Source organism: Rhinolophus sinicus, linkage group LG18 (genome assembly GCF_036562045.2).
Source record: "Rhinolophus sinicus isolate RSC01 linkage group LG18, ASM3656204v1, whole genome shotgun sequence".
Classification (NCBI taxonomy): domain Eukaryota; kingdom Metazoa; phylum Chordata; class Mammalia; order Chiroptera; family Rhinolophidae; genus Rhinolophus; species Rhinolophus sinicus.
The window spans coordinates 9,220,004-9,237,997 of NC_133767.1; the positions used below are offsets into that span (position 1 = coordinate 9,220,004).

General features: G+C 45.4%; 1 long non-coding RNA gene across 1 annotated transcript in view; it reads right to left on the bottom strand.

The window, feature by feature from the left end:
• LOC141569461 (uncharacterized) overlaps nucleotides 1-17,675 on the bottom strand; it is a 44,870-nt gene extending 27,195 nt beyond the window's left edge. Inside the window, exon 1 of the long non-coding RNA XR_012493137.1 lies at nucleotides 17,195-17,675. This is a non-coding gene — a long non-coding RNA (uncharacterized LOC141569461). The remainder of the gene's footprint in view (nucleotides 1-17,194) is intronic.
• Between the last annotated feature and the right edge of the window lie 319 nt (nucleotides 17,676-17,994).

Genomic DNA, 17,994 nt, shown 5'->3' on the forward strand with positions numbered 1-17,994 from the left:
TAACTCATTCACCACACACACACACACACACACACACACACACACACACACACACACTGCCACTGCCCACACTCTGCCAGCAATTCTCAACCAAGGCATGGTATGTTGCAATCAGTTGTGAGCTGTATTACAAAGTAACCTATTGCTAATGACAAAGTACCAAAGGTTGCAAACATATGTACAAGTAGATGCAAAATTATCCCTAGGAAGCGTCAGTTTCACTCACTGCGTTCTGCTTAGGGTTCTCCAGTGGGAGACAAAAGGAGGGAATTTACAGCAAAAACATAGATGTGTCCACACATGATGGAATAGAAAGCCTGGGACAGCCTCTTTCTACCCCATGGCCTATGAGGTCCATATAGAAATATCAGGCTTTCTTCTTTGTAACAGACATAGAGACACATACCAAGGGTAGGTCCTGGAGGTACATAGGGCCAATTGAGATCAGGAAAAATTCCCAATCTCACCTAGGATCCAGAAATGCAAGTTAGAAAAAGGAGGCAGCATTATTCATCCATCCAACTGATAAAACATGTTGCATTTGATCCTAAAAGGCATTGGCCAGGGTGGGAGGGTGGAAAGAGGGGTTCCACAAACATGGTGGAGAAGAATTTAATTGACACAACCATTTGGGGGGCTTTGCAGGATATGGATGCCATTGCCTTTCTGACCTCAATTCCTATGACTCTCCCCCTCCTCACTCTGCCCTAAAATCTCCTTGAACTCACCAGGCATGTCCGTGCCTCAGGGCCTTTGCACTTGCTGTGCCCTTTCCTGGAATGCTCTTCTGTATGGCTCATTCCTTTCAAGTCTTTAGTCACATGTGTTCCTAGCCACATGTTAATTCCCACATACATACACACACAATGTCCCACTGTCACTCTGTCCCTCTTCCCTGCCTCCTCTTTTTCCACAGCACCCACAAATCACCGAATATACATTTATTGTACATATTTCTTTGTTTACTCTCTACCTCCCCAAAACACACCCCCACAGAATGCCAGCCCCAAGAGGGTACGGAGTTTGTGATTTAATGGTTCCCTGCTGTGTCACCAAAGCCTGGAATGGGCCTGGCCCAGATGGGCAATACGTATTTGTTTAAAGGAATTAAGATTTTAAGGGCAGTTAACCGATTCCGCTTTTAAGAAACCATCTGTATTCATTTTCTATCACCGTGTAATGAATTATCAACGTACACAACTCCCACTCGTGAGCTCACAGTTCTGTAGATCAGCATTTCAGCTAGTGTGGAGTCCTAGCTCAGACCGAAATCACACTGTCAGCCGCTGTTCTTCTCGGGAGCTCAGGATCTTCTTTCACGCTGTTCCCGGTCCTGGCAGAATGCAGTTCCTTGCAGTTCAGGACCGACGTCCCTGCTGGCTTACTGGTTGTCAGTCGAGAGGCCACTTGAATTCCTTGTCGCATAGACTCTATATTGAAGCCAACAGCAGCATGTTGTACCGTCTCGTGCTTCCAATCTTTCTGGCTTCACTCCTGCTCCCAGCCAGAGAAAACTCTGCTTTTAAAGGGCTCCTGCAATGGGCCCACCTGGATAACCTTCAGATCCGAGGCTTGGGACTATAATTACATCGTGCCTTCCTGGAAACACCTCGTATAGAACAACCCAAGGACTGGACTCTTGAGGGCATCTTAGGATTCTGCCCACCACACCATCCTAGACAAACACTCTGCAATGTGCACTAGGAGACAGACATATGCATGGATGTCGCAGAACTATTCATCCCAGGAAAACATGGGAATAACCTACACAACCATCAGGTGAAACTAGTGGAATAAGCTACGATACAGCCATGCTATGGGATCCTCTGCACTCAGGAAAAAGAATGAGACAGAACCCAGGGCGCATTTTTACCCATGAAATTCACACAATGGGCTGTGTCCTTCTGAGGGTAAGAGCACCAACCCTGGAGAAAGGCTGCCCGAGTTACAGGCTCTGCTTCGTCACTTCCTTGCTCTGCGAGCTTGGCAATTTTGAAAACCTTTCTGCGCCTTTGTTTGCTCATCTGTAAAATGATGATAATAATATTATTACCCCACAGGAATTGTGTGGGTTAATTAAGGTAATACACATAAAGTGTTTAGCACTATGTTGGAATGCAGTACACGCTAAATACAGAGCAGTTATTATTATTATTATTATTACTATTACTATTACTATTATTTCAGATGTGCCAATAGAGTCTCTTTATTCTGCCTGATATATGCCAATGTGCCAAGACTTAGTATCTCTGTGCATCCAAATATGACACTTGTTACTCTGCTGTAGATAGAGATATGGGTTTTCACTCTGTTATTTATAGCAATCAGGCAACTGTCATTGTTGGTTACAAATACAGCAAATACAGTTGGTTACAAATAAGGCACCTTATTCTGTTATTTTTAGGCAAAGGTTTCTGGATATTCTGTATGCAGTTTGAAGAGGTGTGTGCTCACTCCTTGCAATCCATACAGACCTGGCATGTTTTGCTTGATGACCTAGGCTTGACTCATATACAGAAGAGACTGGAAAAGACTGAGGCATACCTAGGGGGATAAGAGGTTTCCTTGGACATGAGACTTTTGGGTTTTAAACTAGTCCCAGGCAATATGGGGCAAGTTGGTCACCCCAGACACAACCCTAGCCAATGTACTGTAAACACCGCTCATTGGTACCCCACATGCATAACCACTTAAAAGTCAGGGGTCTGGGTTCAAATCCAGCCTCCATCACTTACTGGGCATACCACTTGGCAAGACATCTAAGTCTCTGCACTTCCATTTGCTCCATTATAAAGTGGAGCTAATAACAGGACCAACCTCACCTCAATGGTTGTGAGGATTTAAATGAGTTAAATAGAAAGTGCTTAGACTCATGCTTGGCCCCTCATAAGCATTCAATAAACCTTGGGAATTAATGGTATTATCATATCTGCCACCACCTCTATTATCTATTTGAATGCTTTTTATATCTACACAATGGTAAAAAACTTAAATGCATTTATTGTAAAATGAAATTGTACATCACTACCCTAATTGGAAAGCCAGTATTGTCCACTATAAAGACAAGGTAATCATAAACGTAAATACATAACTATTTCCCAAGCAGAGGCAGCTCAGACCCCATTTATGGGCGGCTGACCCTTTGGAAGCCCAGCTTTTCTGTACAAATGGAAACAAGCTCAGAGAGAGAGGGACAAGATGGGGTGGAATCAGGGCTCAGAATTGATTTGTGACTGGTCTATGGACTCCAAGCCAGCTCTAACCATATCATATCATTAGGGCCATTAAAAAAGCCATTAGAGGCAGTAATTTTCCATGGCGTGGCCCTTCACAAAGCAGGTATCTAAAATGCCTCTGCTTTGTTCTCACCTAATTTGGTCCTCAACGGGCAGGTTAGGGTTATGGTAAGGCAACGTTCTGCACCAGCTCTTGCCTTTTAGGACAAGTCATATCACTTCTCTGAGCCTCAGTGATACCATCTGCAAAATGGGCATCATAACAGCAGCCTCTCAGGGTTACTACAGTTACTAAGATGGGACAAAGTAAACACACTCTGTGACCTTCACGCCATTCAAGAAATATATATGCTCACCATCTGGCCTTTTCAAATACCAAGAATTCCTTTCTGGAAGCATGTTATCACTTGGGTGGAAATGATCTCATTCCCCTAGCCTCAACTGCCTGGATGAACGATGAAGGATAAATAACCAGAAAGATCTTTAGAAGGCCAATGAAGTGATGTTAATTTTACCACTTTCAGGTAATTGTTCTGTTTTTTGGTTGTTTCTTTTCCTGTACTTGAAACCCTGGGCTCTCACTTAAAAATACTTCAAACATTGAGCTCGAATCACTGTATAAACTTCAAGTGAAAGGTTCATAATACAATTAGAGCAGCTGCTTTTTATCTCCTGATATTGAATAATATGTCCATTAATATGAGTTCTCACCTTCCTTACCATAACATTCCCCTACTAAAAATAAACATGAACAACAAGCCCCAGGATAACTGAGAGCTGAACTTGACCTCAGAGTGGCCAGACGCAACACTGGGTAGGACCTAAATGGTGTGCAGTAAGCAAGACCAAATACAGCCTGAGGCCAACCCTCCAATCCACTGATCTGGGAGCCCTCACCCACCAGGCCATGTGGAGACAGCAAGAAATCAAAGGCCCCACCTATATTTTATCTGGTGTCATCTTCACCATATCCCTGCACACCAGGTATAATTACCATGACTCCCCATTCACAGATAAAGAGACTGAGGGTCAAAGAGGTCCCCTGACTTGCCTGCCGAAGCCAGAATAGTGAGGAAATATCAGAACCAGGATACAAACCCTGCTTTTCGCTTTGCAAATGGTATGTCTATGTTCTTTCCCACAAAATAGTCATCTGTATCACTTTACTTCCTTCTTCTTCTTCCTGTCCTGCCTCCCCTCTCCCTCCATTGTGAGCCTCCAAGGCAAACAAGGGGACCTCTCCGTAGGATTATAAGACTGTGCATCTGTGTGCTCAGAGCTTCCACCATGGAGGCCGTGGTTTCTTCTTTCTGGGGCTGAAATCGTCTTCATGGAAGAGCTGGAAAGTCACACACGTATCTCCGGCACATGCCAACAGCCACCTTCAAGCTCTGATGTTACGTTTTCCTCCGCTGAGATAACTCAGGGGTTCAGGGAACAGAAGGCCTCGATTTGCAGGGCCTTCCACCCCACAACAGTGAGGACTCTCTGTCCAGAATCATCTCCATCCTGCTCCTGAGCCTGCCCTCACTCACCCCTCCACACTCTCCTGGTCAGTTATTCCCACTTAGAGAGGAGAAGCTTGATGGCCAAGGCAAGGCCTGTTCCACAGTTAACAGATGGGAAACTGAGGCCCACAGACACTGCATCAGCAACTGTGATGGTTAATTTTGTGCGTCTGCCTGGCCTGGCTCTGGTGCCCAGCTGTCTCGATCAAACACGGATCTCGACGTGGCTGCGAAGGTATCGAGTAGCTCTGACTAACTAACATCTACAGTCCGCTGGCATTAGGTAAAGGAGACGTCCCTCCATAATGCAGGTGGGCCTCACCGAGTCAGTTGATGGCCTTAAAAGCACAACAGAGGTTTCTTGAAGAAGGAATTCTGCCTCAAGACTGCAACATAAAACTGCCTGAGTTCCCAGCCTGCTGGCCTGCCCTACAGATTTTGGACTTGCCAGCCCCCATCATTGCGTGATCCAAGTCCTTAAAGTATAAAAATTTAAATATATATATTTAAATATACATTCATATATAAATTTATATAGAAATATATTTAAATATAAAAAATAAATATTTGACACACACGTAGTTGGTTCTGTTTCTTTGGAACACGCTGACCGACCAATAGAGCAAGTAAACACTGCCTTTATGGGTGGAGAAGACGCGAGGACCCACATGCATGAAGCACACACTGTGTACAGAAGCTCTTGCCTGTGTTATCTCATTAAAACCACACCCACCACCCAGAAAGGCAGTGTCAACATTTCCCCAGGATTCAGAGGGCTTAAGGGACTTGCCCAGGGTCACCCAATGGGGAAGCAAAGCCACGCTATCCGCCTCTGTCGTCCATGCTTTCCATACACCAGGCTGAAAGCCGACAGACTGGGGACATCAGTCCTTTCCAGGATCCCAAGGGGAATTCTTCCTCCAGTCCTTCTATGAAAAGTCATTGAAAAGGCAGGTTAGAGTTATGGTTAAGGCAATTTTCTGCACCAGCTCTTGCCTTTTAGGACAAGTCATACCACTTCTCTGAGCCTCAGTGATACCATCTGCAAAATGGGCATCATAACAGCAGCCTCTCAGGGTTACTAAAGTTACTAAGATGGGACAAAGTAAACACACTCTGTAACCTTCAAGCCATTCAAGAAATATACATGCTCACCATCTGGCCTTTTCAAATACCAAGAATTCCTAGATGCAAACTATGGAAAACCCAACTCAAACTCCCTTAAGTGTAAAAGGAACATCTTGGCTTGTAGGTCAGAGAAGCCCAGAGAAGCCCAGAGGCAGATCCTCGCGGGTTGAGGACAGGGTGCCACCCGCATTAGCAGGTCTCCCCCAGAAGGCCCCACCTCTCCTCCAGGTGGCACAGCCTTCTCCAGCTCTATGCTGTGGCCATGGAAGCTTCTAGCTTTCATTACCTGAACTTCCGGTGGTTCCTGTGGAAAGAAACGTCCTCCACTATGTTCTGAGGCTTGGGATGAGACTCTTGGGACTGGCTTGGCTGTCTTCTCTCTTACCTGAACTAATTGAGAGGCAGCCCAATGTGATGTAGAGCCGTAGCACCTACGTTCAAATCCCTGCTCCATCATTTGTCTGCTTGGGGCCTTGGACAATTTGTAAAATAGGGAGAATCATTCTCAAAGGCTTGTGGTGAAGAGTAAATGGATTAACATATGTTTGTAAAACAGACTAGTGCAGAGGACACAGGATAAGGAAGTGGTTGTTAAATAAATTACTGGAGCTGGGGTTGAAATGTGCTAAGTTGACCAGCCTGAGGTTTATACCTTTATCTGGGAGGCAGAGGACAGTTCTCTGAAAGGAAATGGATGTGCTGTTAGCAAAAGAAAGGTGAAGGGAGAGCAGAAAGGCCTGAAAGAGAAGCTGCCTAATACCTGGTTATTTTCTTTCTCATTGTGTGTAAACCTGAGGTGGAAACTGCCTTAAGTTGGAAAAAAAATTTTTTTAAGTCTCCTAATTATGTGCAAGAATAAAATGGAGCAGGTGGTTCTGTCCAACTGCTACGTCTTTCTTTGTGTTTGTACCCAAGGAAAAGGAAACCAGTAAAATTAGGCATTTAAAACCTACCTTTGACTCCTTCATTCATTCAGCAGATATTTAGTGAGCCCTAGAGATGGGTTTTCCCGACATTAAAGAGGCTTTAGCTTCAGGGACCCTGTGTTAGATGGGTCGCTTCCAAGGCCTTGATTTTTGTAATTCTGTATTCTTTTACTTAAAGAAGCCTCGCCCCAAATTCACAAGTTTCAGGCTCCAAAACACCCAGATTTGTCTTCTATGAATTCCTATTAAATACCAGGGGAAGATGCACCGCAGGTCCAGAGATGAATAAATGATGGTCCCGTCTTCAAGAGCGCCCTCTACCGAGGGAGACTGAGAAGGAGCATGAGAATCATTTCCCAGGCAAAACACTTGCTATTTATACATTCACCCATTGAACCAGTGTGTAATGAGTACCTGTCATGTGCCAGGCACTGGGGATCCTGGGATGAAAGGCAGGGAAAGACTCTGTTCTCAAGAAGCTGATAATCAATGAATCAGTCAATCCACACCAAAAAATTCAGTACAAAAAATAGAGGATGGTAAAGAATGACTGGGGGGGTCCTTTAGATCATTGGTCAGAAAAGGCCTAGTAAAATATACAGTAAGGACAAAAAAAGATCACACACAAAAAAAAATCTTTAGGATAAAAAAAAAAGGGGGGACTGCAAAAAAAAAGTTTTAAACTGTTTTCATGATCAAATCATTAATGGTGGGCCGGCCCAGTGGCTCAGGCGGTTAGAGCTCCGTGCTCCTAACTCCGAAGGCTGCCGGTTGGATTCCCACATGGGCCAGTGGGCTCTCAACCACAAGGTTGCCGGTTCAACTCCTCGAGTCCCGCAAGGGATGGTGGGCTGTGCCCCCTGCAACTAACAACGGGCAACTGGACCTGGAGTTGAGCTGCGCCCTCCACAACTAAGACTGAAAGGACAACAACTTGACTTGGAAAAAAGTCCTGGAAGTACACACTGTTCCCCAATAAAGTCCTGTTCCCCTTCCCCAATAAAATCTTTTTTAAAAAATCATTAATGGTGTTATTGATTTTCTGGGATCATTCTCTATGTGTTAGGGATAAAGAAAATGAATGATTATGTTGGTTTCTTTGGGAAAGAGGAGTTTGGATATGGAAGAAAGAAGACACTGGGATAAGAGTGAAGAGGTTACATAAAAATCTACTAGCACTGATTCTGAGTTGGAAGCCTCTGTATAAACTCAAGCTGTATTACATCTTTAGAAAGAAGGTCACTAGCTCTCACCAACAAAAGGACTAGAAATAATGTCCAGCCCAGGAAGGATGCACCCAGCCTGTGGTCTCTAAGCACCAATTCCAACCAGGAGAAACCAAGGATCAAGAAATGGCAGCTCCATGTCTGGGGCAGAGGACGGGAAAAAATCAGAGAGGTAAGGAACGGAAATCGTACAGCAGCTGCCGATGAATAGGAGGAAAACCAAGAGAGTGAGTGGACACCAAAGTGGAAAAAGTGTTCTCAGAAGGCGGGAGTGATCCACTGTACTCAATGCTGCTGCTGTGAAAAGTAAAATAATAGCAATGCTGACCACTGAATTTGGCAACCTGGAGGCCACCAGTGGCCCTGACAAGTGTGGGCTCAGTGAAGTGGCCGAAGCCTGATTGGGGTGGTGAGAAGAGAATCTAAAGCATAATAATCAAGAACACCAGCAAAATTACAAGATTGTTCAGGGAACTTCTTTGGATGAGATTAAAATAAAACACACACACACACACACACACACACACACACAGGCAAAGGAAACAGATCCAAAACCTGCCATCTGCATACTCACCTCTAACAGGAACCTGGCATTTAGAAAAGGTAAATGAAAAAGACATGTGCTTTTCCTTATGCTCCTGATCGAAATGGCGGCATCATTTCTGCATGTGGTGATGTGTAAGCAGGCGTTCGCCATCTTGGCTCCCCTGACCCCGGTGGGCACCCATCTCTGAAGATCAACTTAAGGAGGAAGGTCATTGTTCGGGGATGCTGTAGCGCTGATCCAGCCTTGGATATTAAAATAGGGCTCTAGGAGTTATGGGCTCCCCCGAGCAGTAAAGCAATATGGCCTAGCAAGCCCCAGGGGTATAATACACGTTCCAGGCTGACCTGCCTCACATCTCCTCCAGCTCCAAGACCTTATAATTCCACGGTGTTTGCTTTGGATAAGGGGACTCCGATTCCCTTTCATGAAGCATCTCTCCAGGTATTTCTCTCCACTGGTATCTCCTCCCCTCCATCTGCCAGGGTGTCTCCTGTGCAATCCGCTGCCAGGATTAGCCACCAAAAAACACAAGCAAAAAGAGCCTTTATTGATACCACCAGCTGCACACTCCGGCCCCAGGCCCTTCTACAGACCTCAGCCAGGGGATGGTTGTGCAGCAAGCTGAGCACGTCTGTGCTTCCCTCCCCTCTTTACTCACAGAGATGGAAAAGGGAAAATGAGCAGTTCTCCAGCACGACCTCCATATTAGGCAGGGTCCTCCAGAGACACAAAACCAGTAGGAGATATATATATATATATAGTATGTATATGTGTGTGTGTGTGTGTGTATAGAGCGAGAGATTATGAGAGATTGGTTCACATGTTTGTGGAAGACGAAAAGTCCTGCCATCTGCAAGCTGAAGACCCAGGAAAGATGGTGGTGCAGTTCCTGTCCAAACCCAAAGGCCTGGGAACCCAGGGGACCAACGGTGTACGTCCCAGTCTGAGTCTGAAAACCCCAGCAAAGGGCAGGAGGGTCTCATTAGGGTAACAGCCACAGGTGCACGACTTGGTAAACTGACTTAAAAAAAAAATCATTGAATTGTACACTCGCAATGAATGGATTATGCAATATGTAAAATATGCCTCAATAAAGTTATTTTTAAAAAAACAGTTTTGGCACCAAGGGCCAAAATGAACACCTGGGTTCATCTAGACGTACCACTCATTCACACTTCGCCCTATCTGTTTATCTCTCTGTATGTTTTTTACTGAACTATTTGAAAATAACCTTCAGCGTCGTGACCTTTCATCCATAAGGACTTCAGTACATATTTCCTAAGGACAAATACATCTTCCAACATAGTCCATTGTGTAACAATACCACTGTCACACCCAAGAGACTTAACAGTCATACAATAATACAATCTATATGCAGCCCATATCAAGGGTCATGTATTTCACTTAGTTGTCATGTCTCTTTAGTCGCCTTTAACCTAAAACGGTCCCACTGCTTTAACTTCCATGTCGCTGAGGCTTTTTCAGAGACCAAGCTAGATGTCTTGTAGAAGGACCCTATCTTTTTGAAAGGGGCATAGCTCTTCAAAAAGGCTTTACTATTTCGATTTCCCTGTCATATAAAAGACTCTCCCTCACGCTTCTGCCTGCCATTATGAGATTTCGGTAAGCATTCTATGCATGGCTGATTTAATTCTGATTCTTCAGTTAAGAATGGATTTGAGGCACCTATCTCTTCTCTACACATTTCCCGTTAAATGTGGTTGCCAACTATAAGGCAAGCCCCACTAGTTTAGTCCAAAGTCAAGTTAAGGTCATCTGGCTGGCCACCGCCTACCCAAAGAAGAGAGAAAATTTTGCTTAGGTTTGGGGCTGTTGATACAGTTTTGATGCCTTCCTAAAATAACCTTCTCGCTGCCTTATTAACGCCAGTGGATGTTTCATAACAGGTGACAGCTTTGCCCTTTAATTGTTCAGGGATTTTAATCGTGCACTGCTGTTTGCTGTTCAAAATTATTTACCTTGGTTTATAAACATTTGAATCATAGGGACTTCCTCTACTGTTAGAAAAGTAAATTGAAAAAAAAAAAGTAAACATATAGGGTGTGTGATTTGAACACACACACACACACAGACACACTCGTACCTTTAATTAAGGCCATATCTCCCAATATCAGAATATCTCCCAATATCACCTTTACCATTTAGGGTGAGATCTGTAATTGCTTAATAGTTTTCTTTTAACCAAATTGCTTTTCTTACCTAAATAAATAACTTTTCCAATAAGACCTTTTATCACTATCAATGAAAAACTGGCATCCTTTTCTATAGTCAGCTGTAAAACGAAATTTAACAAAAACCTAGGTCCTGGGGCCCCACTGAAAACTCTGAGCCTGAGGCCCGTTCCGTCTAAATGGAAGATCAGTGAGAGTTAAAGACTGATGGTGCCACACTGAAACATTTGGCTTTGAGAGGCCAGAGGAATGAGAGGAAATTGAAAGAGGATTGATTTTCACTATAGAATTCCAAGTTATTTAATGTCAGGTCTGGTGACCCTCGAGAATGATCTCTCATGACCACAGAATGGCACACACTCTATACTTTAAGAAACATTGGATGTAGGCTTCCCGTTTTGGGTGTTTGGGTTTCTTTTTTTTTAATATTCTATTCAAAGATCAATTCCTATGTTAGAGGGCATATCCTAGGGTTTGTTTGGAAAACCTGGTTATCACATTAGGTTAGCTGGATAGTTAGCTGGTAAAACCCTCAGCAAGAAGTAAGGTTGAACTGTATTGAACCTACCATTTTTGGAGACTGAAAATGGTCTAACATTAGCAAAGTCACATAATCTAACCTAATAACAACAACCATCGCCACGATCATCATCAGTGGTGTTTGCCGTTTCCAGGTGCCTTCACAAACATTACCTCCCTTTGTCTCAACAGTAAACTTTGGCACAGGTTTCGTTCTGTCTTCCTTTTTTTTCATGTCCCTTTTACAGATGAGAAAATTCCTCAAAGCAGGAGCGGGGGTGGGGGGGTGGGGGGGGTGGGGGGTGTCCCAAGTCCAGGCAGGAGACCAGCGGGGGGGCCCTGACACTAAAATCAGTGAGGCTGATCCCAGACTTTCCTTTCTATCGCAGCCTCTGTTGTCTCCCTAAGTTATTGCTGTAAATATCATGTTAAATAAGGAATGGGCATGAAATCAGTCATGACGGTTTTCCTGGGGCTCGAAGCCCTTTGTTCTGGACTATTTCTCACAGTCAGAAATTGTGCCTGCTTTGTATCCACACTGCCCGGCATGAGTAAATATCTCAGAAAGGGAGGGACAAAGTGACAGAGAGAGTAAAAGAGCAGGGGCAACCTGAAACACAGAACTCGATTTCCAGCGTGACGTCTTTGGATACATACGGGAGGGAAATGTGGGTTTGGGATTCAGACAGATGAGTAGTCAGTTCACAGCACCTCCCTTGCCCAGGTGACTTGGGCAAGCTACTTCACCTCTCTCAGCTGCAATTTCGTCATCCATATAAAGCAGAAAATAACACCTATTCCAAGGGGTGTTGGGAGAATTTGAAGGGAAAGTGAGTGCATGATGAGTGTCTTGCTGTCCCTGTCATTGCTGTCATGGCTGGACTTACCGCCTTCTTTTTGTTCCTGAAACGAACAACACAGCAGTATCTTTATCCTTTGAGCAACCCTCCCAATAGAAGGGCATTTGACGCCGGATTTGTCCACAAAGAGGAGCTGAACAAGAGCCACAGAGATGGTGCCCCTGGACTTGCAGAGGCCACCTGTACCAGGTGTGTCTTAGGCTCTAGTCTGGACAATGTTTCTCAGAAAATAAACTTAAGCCACAGGCATGATCCTTAGGGCCTGAGAGGAGAAAGCGCCCTCCACATCTCTGTCTTGGTATATCCTCCTTCCAGGCAGTGAGCCCAGCACGGCGGGAGCTTGATAAATGTTTGCAGAGCTGAGCCATTGATTCTAGCAGGGCGGACGCATTACACACCCCCATCTTGAAGCTCCTGCAGAGCTGTCAGGGAGAAAAGGTTGCAGGCTTGTTCAGCCCAGAAGACAAGAGGAGAACCCATTGCCTGGAGCTTAGAGAGAAGCATCTTCCACTCTACATAAGAAAGCACTTTCTAATAACAGGGGTTTCCAGAAATCCAGTCTACTGCCTTTTATGGCAGAATGAGTCACAGTCAAGCAAGACTCCCTGATCATCTAATTGGATGTCCCCTGGATTGCAAAGCAGATGACAGCAGCTCTTCAAAGACCTCATACCAAAAAAGGATGCAAAATACCTTGTTAATTTTTATATTGGCTGCCATGTCAGAATGACAATATTTTTAATATATTGTGTTAAACAAATATATATTATAAAGATCCATCTCACCTTAGCAAAGCCTGACCTATGGAAAGAAGAATAAGGGTCAACTCACGTTCCTAAACATAAAAGTACGCGCTGGGTTACAAACAATACGTTCAAAGTGTTAAAACGCTGAAATGTGACAGTTTTGAATGTTTGCTTTTTTTCTCTCCGTGTTTTATAGAGATGACCACAATGAAAATCTCAGAGAAACCATTCAAATAAGAAGAGAAATCAAGTCCATAAGGTTTTGGAAAAATGAAAAAGAAGGTTAACAAAGTATGTTGATCTGTTTTATCTGGGGGGGGGGGCGGGGACTAAAAAACAAAAATGAATAAATATTGATAAGCGAAAAAAAATTGAATGAATAGTAACAAATCTCTTATGGGTTCTGTTCTCTGGGGAGCCCTGACTAATACATCTTGCCCCAGGCCTGCTCCTGGGAGCCCAGCCTGAGACAGCTGGCCAGCTGTGACTTTAGAGAGGCATCTCTACTTCAAGGCCAAGCACTGTGAAGCCTTTTTCCAGGGGATCTTGTCCATAGTGGAAACGGCTGGGCAGCTGGAGAGCAGCAGGAGAAATACCGTGAAAGCCAAGTGGCTGTTCCCATCCTGGCATTGCCTCTTCCACCTGTGGAAGGTCGGGCACTGGCTTCGTCCTGCCCAGCCTCCGTGTCCTTCTCCATAACATGCAAGGAGGAACCTCTTTCTCACCAGGCTAGAGTGAGGCTCACAAAAATACAACGTCTTTGTATGTGAAAGGACTTGGGAATTGATGAAGCAGGCGCAGCGTTATTTTATAACTGAGCGTCCCCTTGACTTAGGAGAACAGCAGTCTTTGGGGTCGAACTCAGATTGACTCAGAGCTACTGCCTCTCATCTGCTCTTGGTCAAGTAACACGACCACTTTGAGACTCGTCTCTTCCTCGGCCAAGTCGGGAAACTGAGGCACAGAGAGGCAAAGGTGCTTGTCCGAGGTCACACAGCAGAGCTGATTAGCACGCTGGCCACAGTCTGGCCCAGAGTGTGTGCTCGAACCATTGTGGCCCAGTGTCACAGTCCCACCAGCAAGGTCTCCTCCTTCTCTTTAATTTTTCACATTCCATTTAGCATGAGGAAGAGAAAAAGGTACTTGTTAGAACTGGCTATGAGCAGATGTCAAAATATTTTCTGGGGTACCAGAAAGGAAAGGAAAGGAAAATCGCAAGGTCTGCAATGTTCAGTGTTTGCCTTTGCGGTGACCACATAACGGGAGTTTTGGCATCTCGCCCAAAATGGTCTGTGTGCTGGAGGCTGTGGGGACGAGCTGGGGAAAGCAGTTTATGACAGTACCGGACTCACAGGGTTGCTGCAAGGTTTACACGAGGGAATATATGCAAAGAGCTCAGAACTATGTCTGATACCTAGGAAGGTCCACATAGGCATTTGCTATTTGCTGTCCTCAAGAGCTGTTCCCAAGGAAGAGTCTGAATTCACAGCAATATCTGACTCACTACCGTGTTTTCCCGAAAATAAGACCTAACCGGAAAATCAGCCCTAGCATGATTTGTCAGGATGACATCCCTGAACATTAGCCCTAATGCGTCTTTTGAGCAAAAATTAATATAAGACTCAGACTTATTTTTGGGGAAATAGAGTAGCTTTTCTCTCAGCACCTTTGCCTCTCTGTTCCTCAGTTTCCCCACCTGGCCGAGGAGGAGACGAGTCTCAAAGTGGTCGTGTTACTTGACCAAGAGCAGATGAGAGGCAGTAGCTCTGAGTCAATCTGAGTTCGACCCCAAAGACTGCTGTTCTCCTAAGTCAAGGGGACGCTCAGTTATAAAATAACGCTGCGCCTGCTTCATCAATTCCCAAGTCCTTTCACATACAAAGACGTATTTTTGTGAGCCTCACTCTAGCCTGGTGAGAAAGAGGTTCCTCCTTGCATGTTATGGAGAAGGACACGGAGGCTGGGCAGGATGAAGCCAGTGCCCGACCTTCCACAGGTGGAAGAGGCAATGCCAGGATGGGAACAGCCACTTGGCTTTCACGGTATTTCTCCTTCTGCTGCTCTCCAGCTGCCCAGCTGTTTCACTATGGACAAGATCCCCTGGAGAAAGGCTTCACAGTGCTTGACCCTGAGGTAGAGATGCCTCTCTAAAGTCACAGCTGGCCAGCTGTTTCAGGCTGGGCTCCCCGGGAGCAGGCCTGGGGCAAGATGTATTAGTCAGGGCTCCCCAGAGAACAGAACCCATAAGAGATTTGTTATTATTTATTTGTTCTTCTTTCCTTCCTTCCTTCCTTCCTTCCTTCCTTCCTTCCTTCCTTCCTTCCTTCTTTCCTTCCTTCCTTCCTTCCTTCTTTCCTTCCTTCCTTCCTTCTTTCTTTCTTTCTTTCTTTCTTTCATTATAAGCTATTGGTTCACGCAATTACAGAGCCTGAAGTCCCACATCTGCCACCTACAAGCTGGAGATTCAAGAAAGCCGGCGGTGTCATTTGAAGGCCTGGGAACCAGAGAGCTGACTGTGTAGCTTCCAGTCCTGGTCTGAAGGCCTAAGAGCCGGGAGCGCTGCGGGCAGGAGCAGAGCAATGTTCCAGCTCAGTAGTCAGGCCCAGTCACGTTGACACCCAAAATGAACCATCACACAGGACTCTAGGACGCAAGGATTTTCATTGGGAGGGGATCCCAGATGTATCAGCAGGAAGAGTAGGAAAATGAGACAGAGAAGGAAGGGCAGGCAACCGAGGATGCATTAGCAAGCAAGATGCCCTGTGTGCAAACTGGAGCTCAGGACCACTGGGGATCTCTGGGCAGACGGTGCAGAACACCCCTCAGACTTCCCCACCAAAGAGGTAATGAGTCTGCAGTATTTTCCACCAACTCCCAGCCTTTGTTGGCTGAGGGGCTGCTTCCAGGGTTGTTTGCTTCCTGACACGTCTAGCTCTCGCCGTGCACAGGTAGCTCCTGCTGTCAGCCCAAAGGGCCCTCAGAAAAATGAACCAGCACACAAATCACACTGACCAGCTTAAAACTGGTTCTTCTCCCTTAAAGCAGATTGGTGATTAATTAGTTTTTTACAGAAACAGCACTGGGTGTGTGCCAACCCTGTCTTCAAGATAACCCCAAAACTAAGAATCTTCAGCCTGGGGGCCGGCCCTGTGGCTCAGGCGGTTAGAGCTCCATGCTCCTAACTCCAAAGGCTGCCGGTTTGAGTCCCATGTGGGCCAGTGGGCTCTCAACCACAAGGTTGCCAGTTCGATTCCTTGAGTCCCGCAAGGGATGGTGGGCTGTGCCCCCTGCAACTAAGATTGAACACGGCACTTTGAGCTGAGCTACCTCCCGGATGGCTCAGTTGGTTGGAGTGTGGGCTCTCAACCACAAGGTTGCCGGTTCAGTTCCTCGAGTCCCGCAAGGGATGGTGGGCTCCGCCCCCTGAACTAAGATTGAACAAGGCACCTTGAGCTGAGCTTCCCGCAAGGGGTGGGCTGCGCCCCCTGCAACTAGCAACGGCAACTGGAGCTGGAGCTGAGCTGCACCCTCCACAACTAAGACCAAAAGGACAACAACTTGAAGCTGAATGGTACCCTCCACAACTAAGATTGAAAGGACAACAACTTGACTTAGAAAAAAGGCTTGGAAGTACACACTGTTCCCCAATAAACTCCTGTACCCCTTCCCCAATAAAATCCTTTAAAAAAAAAAAAAAAAAAAGAATCTTCAGCCTGTGGAATTCAAGTAACAGAAATGTGGCCACCAGAGACCTTTACGAAGTGAGAGGTACTTTCAATAAGGACAATCGGTGCCTAGACCAAATATGGACAAATATAGAACTGACCGATTAAACCCTGCCAGATTGGAATTCCTTTCTGCTTTCTCTGGCCCCTTGACACAATACCGTAACTGGCCAAGTCCCAAAACTCTCCAATCAACACTTGCCCTGCCAGCATTCCCTCATACCACCCTGGTCTTCCTAATCCATAAAACTTGGCCAGACCCCAGATTCGGGAGACAGCTTTGCGTGGTACCTCCTAGCTCCCTAATCTGGGGTCTCCTGCAAGTCGACTCACCATTAGATAAATAGCTCTTTCTTTTCTCAAAGGCCAGTGTCACCGTTTTGGCTGCTACAGGCATCAGGCAGTGGGCTCTTGCTCAGTAACAACAGACGCACAAAAAGAGGGAGGCACATGGAGATAGACGCTGAGGGATTCACAGGGTGATGACATCTCCTGCCATAACAGAGCAAGGACACGGAGTGGTCAACTGGTCTACCTCTTCATAGTACAGAAGAGACCACGGAGATCTCGTGTGGACTCACCATTGATTTGGGCAATGTCAGCTCTGATTCCAAAACCACATCTGCTTGATAGATACCACTGCCTGTAACATGCACACTGGGTATCATAACAGCTTTTCCAGGCTTTAAAAGAAGAAAAGAAAAATGGTACTAAATCCACACAATAGGCATTCTAATTTCAGATATTTTAAGAGGTTTAAAAGAAAGTATCTCAAACTCTAAATGCTATGGCTTTGTCTTGCTGTCCCCATAAGAACACTTGTCCCCTTCTGAACTTCTGTCCCAATTTGGGCTAAGAAAATGGAGTTATTTTGTTTGAAAAGCTATTCTGGCTCTGAAATTCTGTGATTTTCTGTTTCCTTGCAACATCTTTGTCATGACAACACAATGCACATTTGCATTTCAAAATTACCTCGGCTCCTCCACACCTTAAAACAAGAGTGAGGATCCCACCTTAACAACAGTCAGTGCTTTTGGGTCCAGGTACCCTCCTGCAGGCAACCAAAAGAGCTGCAGTGCTTGTTCGCTGTGTCAGTTATCTTTAAAATGCACATTCATTAATTAGATGCATTAGGGGCTGGCTAATTTAACAAAATTAGTTGCAAGGGGGAAGGAGAAGCGCTCACATTTAATTGACTGCTGCACCGAGACACTGCATTCGTGGCTGTATCATCTCATACAAGCCCCACAACCCCTCCAGGAAGGAAAGGAACTAAATGCCAGTGAGTTTATGTCACTTGCCCAAGGTCACATAGCTGACAAGTTGCAAATATGAGATGATGTTGGTAAAATCAAAGGAAGAAGGGGGAGGAAATAGGGGG